The sequence below is a fragment of the Geotrypetes seraphini genome, chromosome 1 (genome assembly GCF_902459505.1).
Source record: "Geotrypetes seraphini chromosome 1, aGeoSer1.1, whole genome shotgun sequence".
NCBI classification, from domain to species: Eukaryota; Metazoa; Chordata; class Amphibia; order Gymnophiona; family Dermophiidae; genus Geotrypetes; species Geotrypetes seraphini.
The window spans coordinates 235,811,606-235,827,997 of record NC_047084.1 but is presented as its reverse complement, the minus strand read 5'-3'; positions in this window follow the sequence as shown (position 1 = coordinate 235,827,997).

The window sequence follows — 16,392 nt, the reverse complement described above, 5'->3', positions numbered from 1 at the left end:
TCAGGCTACTACAATTCTGATAGTAAATATTCTTTAGTTAAATCTTCAGTAGCCACTGCACAGCGTCCACGTGCAGGCCTGCTGTCTGACACTGCACGGCAGCTGCCCGAAGATTTAAGCAACACAACCGGGAGAAGGGTGGGCAGGAGGGCCCCCCCCCAAAAAAAAGTGAATGAGAATTTTTTCCTATAGACGATCCTCATTATCCTTTTGGGGACATGAAAAATTACCCAAATGACTTTGGTATATATAGAGAGAGAGGTGGGGAAACTATAATAAGTATGATTACCTGCTTTTTAACCTATTGGGTCTAAGAGAAAGATTGAGCGTTGCATTTGCTGGATGTCAAGGTTCCCAATGAGTTTTGCGTATCACCTTTTTGCATATCAGATCACCTTTTTGTTCTGACCAGTAAGACTAAGAAAGGGAAGCCTGCATCTAAGACCTCGATTACCAGATGGATTAAATGTCCATTACCTCCATGAATGTGGGCTGCAGCAAGTAGCCACCAATTGCATTGAAAACCACTCCACTGGAGGAGTTGCTCCCTCATGGGCAGACACTCGGGTGGTTATGCCTGAGGAAATCTATAGAGCAGCTACATGGTCTATCCTTCATACTTTTACCAGGTAGACGTAGCAGCCAGGAAAGATGCCACCTTTGGGTCCTCTGTTTTGAAGGCAGGCTCAGTGGGCCCGCCCTAGACTCAGGGGACTGCTTTGGTGTGTTCCTACAATTCAGGACTACTAGATACATTGCACTAGAAAGAAAGATTAGATTCTTACCTTGATAATCTTCTGTCTTGTAGATGTGTCTAGTAGTCCTGAAGCCCTGCCCTATATGTGGGCTTTGCCTACCTTCTGCCTTTGGATCAGCCTGGCTTTGGAGACTTCTCTGTCTCTCAGATATGCTGGAAAAAAAAAAGCATAACATGCAAGACAGTAAAGTCTGAACTCAGTCTCTGCTTGATAGCAGGAATTTGCGAGTAGCTCTGTACTCTATATCAGTGTTCTTTAACCTTTTTACATCTATGGACCGGCAGAAAAAAAAAAATTTTTGTGGACCGACAAACTATTAAGACTGAAATTTTTTTTAAAAACATCTCCACCCTGTTCCTGTGAGCTCGGTCCCCGCTAACCATCTGATCCCATCCGCACAAGTCTCAAATAGTTATGATTTTATATTGAACGTATTTTATTAAAGTATAAAAAGAAACAATATTCTGTACAATTGTCATTTTATAAATACAAATAATACAGAGCAAGGATCAACAAAACCCCTGTCTCCCCTCCCCTTCACATATATCCCTTCTACTATCAATTAAACTGAATAAGCCAAATTATTACAGAATGCTACAGAGAAATATCATGCTAACAGAATACCGCAGGCGCACATGACAGGAATAGTGTTAGGGGAGTGCAACTAGGGCAACTGCCTCCTGGTCAGAGAGAGCCCTAAGCCAGCTGGAAGCTAAAGAAGCAATGCTTGGGCTTTGCAGTCCCAAGTTATGTCTAACACCAGCTCTAGCAGGATACATATTTCAAATCTGATATATTCTAATCACAAAATAGAAATAAAAATACTTTTTTCTACCTTTTGTTGTCTCTGGTTTCTGCTTTCATCTTCTTTTCACTCTTTTCCTTTCAGCATCTGCCCTCTCTGTCTCTTCAATCCAGCATCTGCCCCTCCTATCCACTGTCTGCCCTCTCCCACTTCCATATGGTATCTGACTTCTTTCTATGCCCCTCTCCCCTTTCCATCCAGCCTGCACCCCCTCTCTCCTTTTTCACATGATTCATTCTGCTCTCTTCATTTTTATCTCTCCTATACCAGATCTAGCATCTTTGTCCCTCTCTCCTTATTTCTCTGATGATCCCCTTGCCAGCATCAATCTCTCTTTACTTTCTCATTCCTCTCTCTCCCCTTTCCCTCGTCTGATCTCTCCATTCCACTCTGACCCCTTCCCCTCCTCTAATCTCCCTGCCAGCTGTCTCCTTCCTTTTTTACTGCTCCCCTGTCCAGCAGTAACTCTCTCCTGTTACCCTTCCCTCCTCCTCTCCCACAACATCTCTCCTTCTCCCTCCCTCCCTCCAGGTCCAGTAGCAACTGTCCCTTTATCCAGCAGCTTCCCAGCCTCCAACAGTGGCTTCCTCCCCTTCCCGCTGCTCCCCTCAGTACTTGCCTGCAGCAGCACCAGTAGCATCAGCGCAGCGATTCATTTAGTCAGCCTTGGGGCTTTTGCTGAGTCGCGGCCTGCCTCTGATGATACAACTTCCTCTTTCCTCAGAGGCAGCGTGACCCATCAAAGGACCCAAGGCTGCCTAAGCGAATTGCTGCACTGATGCAATTGGCACTGTTGCAGGCAAGTATTGAGAGCTGGGAAGCAAAACGTCGGAGCTCCCCTGATCTCGCCGGCTCTGCACAAACCGGCAGAAAATTTATGGGGACCGGCACTCACATTATTATATGTGGTATCAGGAGTGAGATCCCACTCAACCTGCCAGAAAAAGCAGACCGTACAAACTTCAGGATCTGTGCAGGAGTTGAGTATCCCACCATACCTTGAGGCTAAAGTGGTTAGCTCCACCTTGCGAGAAGGACTTGAAGCAGTACAGTTAGTGCTGGACAGGCAGGGTTTTTTTTTTCTTGTACTTAGGGCTCTACCGCCTACTCAAAAGGAGGCAGTAGTGGCTAGCGCGTGCAATAATTTAGTGCGTGCTATTCCGCACTAAATTGTTAAGGCCCTAGCGTGGCTTTGTAAAAGGAGCCCTTAGTGTTCTGTAGTGCTACCAGTAAAACATGGAGAAACTATACCAGATCATGATGAAGTTACAACAGCAGCAGCAGCAGAAGCAATTTATACATATCCAGCAGCAGCAACAGCAGCAATTTATGAAGGCACACTGGCTGTAGTAGTGGAAGGTTCTTCAGTATCCACAAAATATGGGGCAGAACTAGCACTGTAGAAAGAAGTTAATTTTTTTGTTGAGTTAGAAATCTGGTAAGTGTATTTAAGAGGCAAGATGGGTCTGGGAATACTTTAAAAACGGCCTGAGCTAAGAAATCCTCTTGGGAAAAGCAGGGATTTAGAGCTTTATGAGTTAAATGAGAGGGAGTAGTGCATAGATATTGGTGTATAGGAGATTTATTAATGGAGAGTATCAGGCTGGAGGGACCCATGTAGAATCTAGGTTAATATAAAGATGGAATTGAACCATCTAGAATGAATTGTGGGTTTGAATGGGAAGTCTGAAAATGTACAGGAAATATAGTGGGTTTACATTATTCAATAAAGAAAATAATGTTGATTGAGCTTAGAAAACTCAAGACAAGTATAGCATTTTTGCAAGAGGCACACTTAGAAACAGAAAAATATCTAAAATTAAAAGGAGAATAGATTCGGCAGTATTTTTTTTTTTGCCTTTAATAATAAAAAACAGAAGTAGCTATTACAAAACATGCCTTTTATTTTACAGAAACAACTAGTAGATTGGGAGGGGAAATATTTTAAATGGTAATAAGTTTTGTAATATAGTTTGTGTGTCCCAAATGTATATTGCCAAACCTCTTTACTTTACTATGATGCTATTGGACAGTATCCTGTTTATCAATTTGTGATTCTGAAGCTTCCACATGGTGGTAGACTTAAAATATGACGTTCTCTCACTGAAAGAATCTTAAGAAAGATCAAAGGAATTTTCTTATTATGTAAAAAGCTTTAGTTGGAGATTATGACACTTGGCATACCAATAATACCTACTCCAGAATACATACAGTATATGCATCAAAATATCTAGTTACACTTGTAGGAAATTAGAAACCGAAAAGCATTGCAATATCAGACCTTGCATTAGTGCATGTACAATAAGAGAAATAAAAACAGGAAAGGGGGAAGTGAAGTCAAATTTTGGCCCACACCTATAAACAACTCTGAATTAAGAGGATTTCTTAGGAAAGATGGAAAGAATCTGTATCTTATAAAGTGCCACTAATAACATTCAGGAATAAAGATACAGCTATAAAGAAAGAACAAATTATTTATCAGTCATATGCAAAAGAACCTAGAAATGCTAAAATACTAGCTAGGATTGATATAAAAACTATGAAAGCTATGAGGTCACTATGTGAAAATTCTAGCAGGTTGGGTAAAAGATTCCTTTCAGGAATCTCACCAGTCCACTATGCTCCTGTGTAACCAGGGTTAACATTATTATTATTTGGTTACTTTTATGTGGTCACTTTTGGAATTCTAGCCTGCTGACTTCTGCGTCAGGTTGGAGTGCCACGTGCAGAAGTCAGCAGGTTGATTATGATCATGTTAAAATGTGCTTTTATTGTATCATTGTACTTTGCATTAGTTGTATTGCATTGTTGAAGGTATGAAAATCAATAAAGATATATATATATATATATAAAAAAAAAAGCAGTGCTTCTGGATGTTCTAAACTGCCAGTGTGACAGTTTGGGGTTGGTTTGTTAGGAAGACAGCTGTGTGAGGAAAGTTATCTTGCTGTCTGAGGGAATTTTAAGGTTTTTCTTGAGAAAAGAAACTAAATTGGTTCTGATTAAGCTGAGTAATTTTTTGGATTCTTCTGTTTGGTTTAAAGTGGAAGTGGTGATATTTCATTTTTGGGGGGGTTAAAGGTAATATCATTTTGAAAAAAAAGTGGTAAATGGCTTGGGGTTTTACAAATAGCAGATTTTGTTTCTTTGGATATGCTTGCTTCAAGAGAATAGTCACTTGGGGCTCCTTTTACTAAGCTGCGATAGTGTTTTTAGCGTGCACAGAATTTTAGCAAGCGCTAAACTCGTGCTATGCGGCTACAACTAACGCCAGCTCAATGCTGGTGTTAGCGTCTAGCGCGCAGGGGAATTCTGCTTGTGCTAAACGCATGCTACAACGGCTATTGCAGCTTAGTAAAAGGAGCCCTTGATTTCTTAAATTTATTTTAATAAGAATTTTAACTTTGGTAACATTCACCTGATCTTTTTGTGTGATATAAAATATTTATTGAAATATTAGGAATAATTTACTCAGATTTGGGTGGGATAAAGTCTAGGGTGAACTTAATTATCATTTTTATTTGTTAGTATCTAGTATCCAGTACAATATTATAATTTTGAACAATTTATACCCTTAGGGATAGGGTTTTGCCTTTTTAAGTTGTTTCAGTTAGGAAGTTAGGTACACCATCACCTTCACCATCACCAAGAAGAGTGCTGGTATCAAACGAAAGTCTGCTATAGAAGGAAAAGAACAGAAATAAAAGTACTGCATATTTACTTGTCTTATCTATCCCAGGGTCCAAAGAAGTCCAGCACGGTCTTTGAAAACATCTTCTACAGGAGTTCTGTAAGAATAAAACACCCACAAAGAATCATATTCTTTAAGAACTGCTATTTTTCTGAATCATTAGATTAGATTAGATTAAAAAATAATAAAAACTTTTACTTATCTGATGTTATTGAAGATTAGTGAGAAAGTGTTTAAATAAATTTCTGTAGAGAAAAAGCTTAGAATTAGTGCTTAGGTTTATTGTGAAATTTGTATACACAATTTTGTTAGATTTAAATTGTTTTAAATAAATTAACCTATATTATTTAATCAGCATTTTGTTTAGAACATAAGAACATAAGTAGTGCCTCTGCTAGGTCAGACCAGAGGTCCATTGTGCCCAGTAGTCTGCTCACGTGGTGGCCCATCAGGTCCAGGACCTGTATAGTAATCCTCTATCTATACACTTCTATCACCTTTTCCTTCAGGAAATCATCCAGTCCCTTCTTGTCCTATCACATCCTCTGGAAGCGCATTCCATGTGTTCACGACCCTTTGGGTGACGAAGAACTTCTTAGCATTGTTTCTGAATCTGTCCCCTCTTAATTTTTCCGAATGCCTTCTTGTTCTTGTAGTTTTCGGAAGTTTGAAGAATCTGTCCCTCTTCACTCTCTCTATGCCCTTCATGATCTTGTAAGTCTCTATCATGTCCCCTCTAAGCCTCCACTTTTCCAGGGAAAAGAGCCCCAGTTTCGCTAATCTTTCAGCATATGAAAGGTTTTCTATACCTTTTATCAATCGTGTCGCTCTTTTCTGAATCCTCTCGAGTAACGCCATATCCTTCTTAAGGTATGGTGACCAATATTGGACGCAGTACTCCAGATGCGAGCGCACCATTGCCCGATACAACAGCAGGATAACTTCTTTCATTATGGTTGTAATACCCTTCTTGATAATGCCTAGCATTCTATTCACCTTTTTAGAGGCCGCTGCACACTGTGCTGATGGTTTCATTGTCTTGTCCACTATTACCCCCAAGTCCTTCTCTAGGGTACTTTTACCCATTACCAGTCCTCCTATTGTTTACTCAAAGTGTTGTTTGTGTTCATCTGGTAAATTTAAGTTAGGGTGAGGTATTATATTTTATGTGATCTCTTCTCCTCTTGAGGGACATTTCTCATTAAGATACCCAAATTCAGGCTGACTACAAGGGTGAAAGCTGTGAGACTTGTCACTCAAAAGCAGTGGTCTTAAACTCAAACCCTTTGCAGGGCCACATTTTGGATTTGTAGGTACTTGGAGGGCCTCAGAAAAAAATAGTTAATGTCTTATTAAAGAAATGACAATTTTGCATGAGGTAAAACTATAGTTTATAAATCTTTCCTTTTGGCTAAGTCTTAATAATAATATTGTAATTTATAGTTAAAGAGACACATGACCAAGAAACAGTTTTATTTTACTTTTGTGATCATGATTAATATACTGAGGGCCTCAAAATAGTACATGGTGGGCAGCATGTGGACCCCGGGCCATGAGTTTGAGACCATTGCTCGAGGGTGGGGTAAACATCTGCATTCAGGCCCATACTGACTGATTGTACAGAGAAGGTGTATACTGTTTAATTCCAGCTCCTGCTGCAATGCTCTTGCTTTCTTCCTCTGTCAGAAACTAGAATGTGTGTGATGGATTGTGTGCTTAAGGCTTGGCCTTTGGGCCTATATTGTTTATATCCTGTATGAATACTCCTTTGAGTTTTGAATTAGTGTCTAGTGAAGTAACTATATTCCCACCCCTCTATCAGCTACTGAATTAAGGGGTGGAGTGGCAGCCTGATGTCACAAATCAGAAGGGATAAGGAGAGAGAAGTCTTACTCAGGAGCTGAACTACTAGAAGTGGTATAATGAACAAGATAATTTCGGTCTGGAGAGATCTTCAAAGAGAGAGATACTTGAGAATAGAGTCTGAGACTTTAAGACTGTAGGTGATAAGTTTACACTATACCCAGAAGACCTATGATCTGAAAAGACTGGCAATTTGAGAGGGATCACAGACACAGAAAAAATAACTGTATAAAGTATTACAGTGTTTAATTAATGCCGTCCAACTTGAGGATAGAAGGACTGCTTCAAACAGGATTGGTGTTGGGAGTGGGACAAACAGGACAGCTGCCCTGGACCCCACAGCTCCATGAAGTTCTATAGCCCAGCATCTTGTATCCTTCTCTCCACCCTGGTCCGATGTCTTTCTCTCTTCCTCTCATAGCCTCAGCCTACCTTAATGCTCATTTCTCTTAACATGGGGTTACCAGCATGGCAGCAGTTCTGATACACTTCCTGCAGCCTCCCAAGAGCTTTCTTCTACCTCATTCAAGTTTCAAGTTTATTACAGTTTTGATATATTGTCCATCACTACTATCTGAGGGGTGTACAATTTCATCAACTGAAATGGGGAAGAAGAGAGAGCTAAAGAAAAAAAAATGACAGCAAGATTATAGAAAATTGGAGGAAAACAGGCAGAATGCTGCAGAAGGAAAAGCTCTGGATACATAGAGGCAGAGAGAAAAAAAGGAAAGTGTTGAATGAAGGTCAACATGTCAGAGAGAGGTGTAGTGAATAAATTAAACAAGACAGGAGAGAAGAGAAAGGACAAAAGTACAACAACCACTGGAAAGAAAATTAGCAGAAGACAGAAGAGCTTAAATGTCATTAGATTAATTGTTGTGTTGAATTACTGTTTTATGAAATTCAATAAAGTCATTTAAACAAGAAAAAAAAACAGCAGAAGACAGAAGAGCAGAAAAGAGACACTGGAAACAACATGATGGAAAAATAAAATGGTAAATAAAAGTGTTTTATTTTTAATTTATTAACTGGTTTATGCTAGCTTTGGTAAATGGAATCAGAAAGATAGCCAAACCTTCTAGGGCTCCTTTTACTAAGCTGCGTTAGGGCTTTAATGCACGGAATAGCACGTGCTACATTGCTATGCGTGCTAGACTTTAACGCCAGCATTGAGCAGGTAATATCCTTTATGCGCTAAAAACACTAGTGCATCTTAGTAAAAGGAGCCCTTAGCTATCATATAATCAACCCTTGTAAAGATCCTCAGCAACACCACTTAGGGCTCAAAGTCTCTCATTGCCCTAAGCTTTATGGGGCTCATAATCAAAAGATAAAAACATCCAAAAACCGGCCTAAGTCAGCACTTGGACAAATATTTCCCAAATACCTCCAAATGCCGATACTAACAACGGGTTTTGGACATATTTCTAAATGACCTTGGCCTTCATAGTGCCGCTGAACGACCAAAGCTAAACGGGGCATTTCGGGAGGAGTGTCCAGGGTGGGAGGTGGGCAGGACGTGGGCTGGCTTAGACTTAGTCGTACAGCATGTATAACCGAAAGTTATACAGCCCACGATCGACGGAACTTGGACGTTGTGACTTAGACCATCTAAAACATGGTCTAAGTCACAAAAACCCACCTAAAGTCAACAGATAAGCACTGCAAACATATAAAACAGACCCCCGGGGAGCTGCTACTGACCCAGAGGGATAAATCGAAGGACCCCAAGTCTCCTGCAGTTGCGGTTCTTCCATTTCTCTGACCAAGCCAGCAGGCACTGATAGAGATGGACCCTTGATGTCACCAGGTCCGTCTCCAACACTTTAAAGAGCAGCCGCTGCCGCGGCTACTTTGGGAGCTGCTACTGACCTGGAGGGATAAATCGAAGGAGGCTTTTTGTGACCCCAAGTCTCCTGCTGTAGCGGTTCTTCCATTTCTCTGACCAAGCCGACAGGCACTGATAGAGATGGACCCCTGACATCACCGGGTCCGTCTCCAACACTTTAAAGAGCTGCCGCGGTTGCGGCCGCAGCCGCGTGGCTGCAGAGCGTGGCTGAAGGGGCGTGCCCAAAGGGGCACGTAAGGCCCCTTGGAGCCACGAGGAGTTGGGGAGTTGGAACCTAAGTTGGTAATATTATTTATTTTTATAATTTTTGTACTTTTAGACTTGGATATGGGGAAAAGGAAGATTAAACCAAAGAGTTCAACACCAGCTGTATCTGGCCCCATGGACAGGCACCTAACATTATTATCTGAAAATCTATCAGCAGTATCATTAAATATTGATTCCTCCTTGTCAGGAGCTTCAATAAGTCCCCTTGAACGGACTTCTCCCCTTCAACCAGTATCTAGTGATAGTAGGAATATAAACCCTACTATATCTGACAGACGAGTGGTATCCTCCACCCATATAAATAAATTAGTTTATACTGAAATACCTAAACCACTGATTTTTCAGGAGGAGTAGAGGAAAATCCAATAACGGAGGAAACACAGGATATTACCCTTAAGGATTTATGGTTAGGAATTTCTAGAGTTGAAGGGTTTCCCAGGACAATGCTGAAACAAATGGGGGACTTTTGTCAGTCAGTTTCTCATAAATTAGAAAATGTGGATTCCAATCTAAATTGTTTGGATAAACGACTAAATGTTATGGAAACTCAATGTAATACACTTCAAGCTGTCTCAGTATCTGCTGTTAAAGATTCTACAGTGATACATTCTAAAATAGAATCTATGGAGAATATGAATAGAGCGAAAAATCTTCGTTTAGTAAATTTCCCAGTAACTCACTATCTCCTGAAATTTTATTAAGGAAGTTTTTCAAAGAAGTACTGGGTTTGGCTAATGCGGAGAATTTTCCAATAAATAATTATTATTATATTCCTCCAAAAAAAATAGAATCTGCCCAGGAGGTGGACCATCTGGCCATGTCTGAAGTAAATTTGACTGAATTTCTGGAAGATACTCAGGACGTGATCCAGAGTCGGTCCACCCTGGTGATAACATGCATGAGTGAGATAGATAAGATGTTATTAATGAAACTTTATTTCAAAAACAGGTTAATGAAATTTTGTGGGGATCTGGTTAGGATTTTTCCGGATGTCTCTAGGCACCCTTTTTGTGAAGTTCACAGCAGTGCCCTGTAAGGTACCCCACTATTTAGGTGGCATGTCTGGGTGTGCAATCAGTCACTTTGCAGACCCCTCCCACGTCCAACAGGGCTTGTTCTAGGCATTTTGGACTTGGATAAAAAGTTGGACGGAAATGTGGTATAAAGATGGACGCTTTAGCGACTTGGACGATCAGATCTGCAGGATGTATAATTAGATGATTTTCGAAAGGAAAAATATTTTGGAAGTATTTTTTGAAAATGTGTCTTAGACTTTTTTTTACTTTGGACGACTTGCGAGTTGGACGCAAATGGACTTAGACATCCCTTTCGATTATGCCCCTCTATTTGTCCAATCATCACTGGATCTACTTTTCTAGATTTTCTACTTTTCTTATTTTCTTATTTCAAGAGCGTAATTTTTGTCTTTATTTAGTATACTGTATTCATTAATTTCATAACTTTTATAGTAAGCAAATACTTAGCTTTAAACTGAGTGGTCTCTGGCTAGGGATTCTGAGACCACTCAGTTTAAAGCTAAGTATTTGCTTACTATAAAAGTTATGAAATTAATGAATATACTAAATAAAGACAAAAATTACGCTCTTGAAATAAGAAAATAAGAAAAATAGAAAATCTAGAAAAGTAGATTCAGTGAAGATTGGACACATAAAGCTTAGAGCAGTGAGAGACTTTCAGCCCTAAGTGATGTCACTGAGGATCTTTACAAGGTTTGATTATATGATAGCTAAAAGGTTTGGCTATCTTTCTGATTGCTTATATAAGTATACTTCCCTTGAGAGATACATATAAATCAGTGCATTATTAGATAGGTTTAGTATATGTGCTTCACAGATGTGTATGTGTTGTGTTCAGTGGCATAGCCAGATGATTGATTTGGGAGGGAGGATGCCCCCTTGGCTATACCACTGATTTGAGTTTAGTACAAAATGAAATGCATTCCTATTTTTATTTCTCCAGTGTTTCAGTACTTGCCGAGTTAACTTTTTGGGGTTTCCAGTTCAATTTTGGTCTTCATATTTCTATGTGTAATTTGCGATCACTTATTCTGTAATTGATGAAGGGCTGTGTGTGTGTTGTGTGTGCAGAAGTCATTTAAAATTGTTTTATGTGTTGTAGTAATGGTGTGTAATGAGACAGGGGAAAGGGGGCTGTCCATAATTTCTGCCTTGGGTATCAGCATGTTTAACACCTCAAAGCATTGTTTAGTGTACACTTCTCTTCAGTAAAGGGAGAAGCTTGAAGGGACCTCTATGACAGGGTCTTAAGGGAAATCCCTTCATCTGGAGAGAGATTGCTTTCTCAGAGGTGCACTGAGTAAAGGAGGGGAGAAGGGAGTATCAGGAGTAAATGTTCTGTAGGGGTCTCAGGTGTAAATCCACCACTTGACAACTAGGTCACACCCCCCACCCCCCTTGCAAAGGATAAGGAGATCTTATTCTGAATAAAGCAAGAATTAAATATTCTATTTCCATATGAGAGTAGCAGCTTTTATACAAAATGGCAAATACAAATATTACAGATGGGTAATAACATTGGCAAATTGTTGGCAGGGATGGTTCATTGTGAAAAACAAAGAAGTTTAATAAGAAAAGTAAAAGCTTAAAATGATTAAATAGTTAAATAATTTGGCAGATTATTCAGTTATATTTAGCAGAGAAGAGGTGTGAAAAACCTCCAAATGAAGTGAGCAGAAAGCACAACTAAATGAACCTGTAAAAGAACAAGAAACAGCATGAATTACCAGAAATTTGTAGCTAGCTAAGAACCCTGATAGACTAGGGCTAGATTTTTACATGCAATTATTGGACTTAATAATAGCACTTTTTACAATTTATTTCATGACGCAAGAACACATGTAGTTTTCCACTAGAATAAAATGCAATAATGAATAATGCACAAGCCAAATAGAGAGAGAACCCTTCAGCTGGTCTTTCTTCAACAAAGGTATGGAGTTTGGGGGTGGCAAGGTGGGTTTAGAGGTCTTGGTGCGAGGGGTGTTGAGGTTTGGGGGTGTGTTAGGGGTTCCGGAAGTGTCAGCAGGAGGGAGCAGGTATCCCTCCTGCCAGGTGACAATGGGTGTATGTGTTAGGGATTCTGAGGGGTGGTGGCAGGTGGGAGTGGACATCCCTCCTGCTGGGTGACAATGGGGTGTATATATCAGGGGTTCCAGGGGGTGGTGGCAGGAGGAAGTGTGCATCCCTCTTGCTGGGTGACAATGGGTGTGTGTGTGGGGGGAGTGTCAGGGGTTCCAGAGGGTGGCAGCAGGAGGGCAAGGGCACCTATATAATTTTTAAACCAGGACTTTACTGTCTGTGATATTAGTGATTTTGGGATCCTTTTACTAAACTGCAGTACAATTTGCAGTTACTGTGGTTTAATGTGAGATTTTCTAATGGGTATCTGTAAATTTTATTTGACACTTTTTGAGGGCTATCCCACTATTTGTTACTGCAGGCATATGTTAACATTCAGATTAACATATGATACATACTCCCGATTAATGCCGAAGCACTCGGGAGCTGATTTGGTATAGGACGCCGGTCTCGGAAACCTCCTAAGAATTGGCTGAGAATCACACTGGCATCCTATACAGAATTGCGTCTGTTTTAAAAAATAGACATCTTACCCACAGCGCCCATGTCACCGACACCAGTTACAGAATCACGCTTGCCTGATCGAGGGATCCCATGTCATCAGCTGTTCGTGGCAAGGGAATACCTGATTAGCTAAGCCAGCAGACCTCCCCGAAACTGTGTCTTCGGGGAATCCTGCCAGCTTAGCTGATCAGGGGAAAATACCCCTGTCACAATCAGCTGAGTGGCTGCAGCAGGGGATACCTTGACAAGTACCCCCAAAATCAGCAGGAGGGATGTCCACTCCTTCCTGCTGCTGGTCCGAGATCACCTGACCCCCCCCCCGGAAAGTAGCCCGGCAGGAAGGATGCCCATCCCTCCTGCCAATACCCACCGAACCCCTACCACCCCTAGGAAAGTAGCTGGTCAGGGAGGATGCCCACTTCCTCCTGCTGCCACCCCCTGAACCTCCGCTAACCCCTGGAAAGTAGACCAACAGGAGGGATGCCCACTTCCTCCTACTGCCACCTCCACCAGTACCCCCACTTCCTCCTGCTGCCACACCCAACCAGTGATACCCCCAAACCTCCAGATCCCCCCGACACTATTTAAACCTCCAGACCCCCTGGCACTCCCTCAAACTTCTAGATCCTCACCTCATACCCCTAAGAACACCCCAATACCCCCTCCCACCCCCAACTCCCATACCTTTAATGAAGAAAGGTCAGCTGGAGGGATGCTCACTCCCTCCAGCTGGCCTTTCTTCAACAAAGGTACGGAGGTGGGTTTAGAGGTGTCGGGGTGTGTGTGTGTGTGTAAGGTTTGGGTGGGTGTTGGGGGTTCCATGGGTGGCAGCAGGAGGGAGCAGGCATCCCTTCTGCTGGGTGACAATGGTGGTGTGTGTCAGGGATTCTGAAGGGTGGTGGCAGGAGGGAGTGGGCATCTGTTTTGCTTTAGGTTCTTTTAGGTATCTGTTTGTCAGTTAAACATGACACCAAATGTGATACAAAGAACAAGATTTTATTCCCTGTACATCAGTCTGACAAACTTCTCATGTACATATACATAAATTAAATATACATCACCGCTAGAGTTGTACGCCTCATCTATGCCGATGACTGGGAGATCCTCTTTGCCGTCAAGCACAGAGAAGTCAGTGGGCAAAAACCCTGGATGTCCACTGAAAGGATCTCTGAGTAAATTAAATATACATCACTGCTGGAGTTGTACATCTTATCTACGCCAGTGACTGGGAGATCACAGTTGCTTTTAAGCACAGAGAACTCAGCGGGCAAAAATCCTGGACGTCCATATAAAAGTTCTCTGAGTTTGAATGCCAACTGCTCCTGCCTTTTATAGATTATCCAAGCCTGATAAATAACTCATAATAAATAAGGTTGGCATTTTATGGACATGACATCCACTGTGTTTGGATATACTCAGGAACAGTGTCATTCCTGTTCCCAGGCCCTAATGTATCAAGTAATTAAGTGAGTTAATTACACACATGGAATAAATATTGTATGTGTGTTTTCAATTGTACTCAAAACTTTGCTTTTCAGAATAGCTTGTGTATGAGGTAATCAAGTTCAAAACTTATAATCAGTACTTTTAATCACTAAAACAGGAACTGTCACTGTCCACCTGACTAATTGTAATTATATTTCCTGTTATTGTTTTATAACTCTGCAGTATGATATCATTACACAGGTTCTTACTGCTTTTTTATAGCCCCACTAAATGTTCTAAATTGTCCGTTTCGCTAACAAGATTAAAAACTCTGTATTAATAATGTATTTGTGCACAAAACTTTTGTTTTCAAAACTCCAGACTACACACAAAAATGGCTTCTTGCTTTTTGCAATATAGCATTCCTCCTGCCAATTTTGGGGGTGGGTGCTGGGGGTTCCCACGCTCACACCCAGCTTTGGGTGAGCATAGGTGTCCCTACTGGTCTCCCTAGACCCACAATAAATGCCTACAGTGTAGGTGGCCTGCCATGGGGAGGTTTTTTCTAAAAACATGCATTTCGATTGATGCCTACTGCTGGCTACAATCGGAACGCCCTTTTATAGAGTCAGCCCCTAAACCCTTAGGTGCACTGCCGTTTAGGCCAGGGTTTTCTTGGCCTAAATGAGTGAGCCTAACTCAATCCATGCCCAAACATCACTCCAAATCTGTCCCTGAACATGCCTACTTGCCAATAGGTGCTGGTAGGTGCTTCAGTGTAGACAAATACATCAAAATGGTGGACATCTACCGAGCTAATCACTTACTTGCAAATTAATTTTTTAATTGTTTTTTTAATGCCATTTTCAATTATCAGTGCTGAATAAGCCAATTAAAAAAAATTAAGTTAGGCACCTAGATCAGCTAGGGCCTAAGAGCTGGACAATGGACATCTCTATTCTGACTTGATCCTATTGAAAATGCCCCTCCATGAGAGAATCTGGGTGTCCAGATGCTGTTTTAGAATCAGCTCTCACTGCATAGCATCAGGGCACCGAAATGAAGGTCTCTGCTTATAGAATGGCCCCCTAATTGTAGAGAAAACATTTTAATTTGATTTAGTGTTTTGAATTTGCACCTTTTCCAACATCATTGCATTTTACACAGTGCAGTAAGAAATACAGTTCTGTTTTATTTTTTCTAGTATTTCTCTACATTCAAAGTTGAACTTCTTGGAGTTATCATTTCAGATTTTGTGTGCACATTTCAATTTCTTGTGGTCATTTATTCTGTGTTTGCTTTGATGCTATCCATGGTCTACATATATAACTGGGATGAAGCTTTGTATAGAAACATGATGGCAGATAAAGGGCAAATGGCCCATCCAGTCTGTCCATTCCCAGTATCCACTATCTCCTCCTCTCCCTATGAAATTACATGTGCCTGCCCCACACTTTTTTCAATTCAGATACAGCTTTTGTCTCCACCACCTCTACCGGGAGACTATTCCACAAATCTCCCATCCTTTCTGCAAAAAAAATATTTCCTTAGATTACCCTGATTCTATCACCTCTTAACTTCATCTTATGCCCTCTTATTCCAGAGCTTCCTTTCAAATATTTGACTCATGTGCATTTATACCATGAAGGTATTTACATGTTTCTATCATATCTCCCCTCTCCCTCCTCTCTTCCAGAGTATACATATTGAGATCTTTAAGTGTATCCTCATACACCTTATGACAAAGACCACTGACCATTTTAGTAGCCTTCCTCTAGAGCAACTCTATCCTGTTTATATCTTTTTATGATGCGATCTCCAAAACTGTACACAATATTCTAAATGAGGTCCCACCAGAATCTTATATAAGGGCATCTGTACCTCCTTTTTTTGTATTGGCCATACCAATCCCTATGCAGCCTAGCATCCTTCTAGATTTCATCGCCACCTTTTCAACCTGTATGGCCACCTTTAGATCATCACATACAATCACACCCAAGCCCTACTCCTCTTTCATGCACAAAAGTTCTTCACTCCCTAAACTGTACCATTCCCTTGGGGTTTTACAGCCCAAATGCATGATCTTGCATTTCTTAGCATTAAATCTTAGCTGC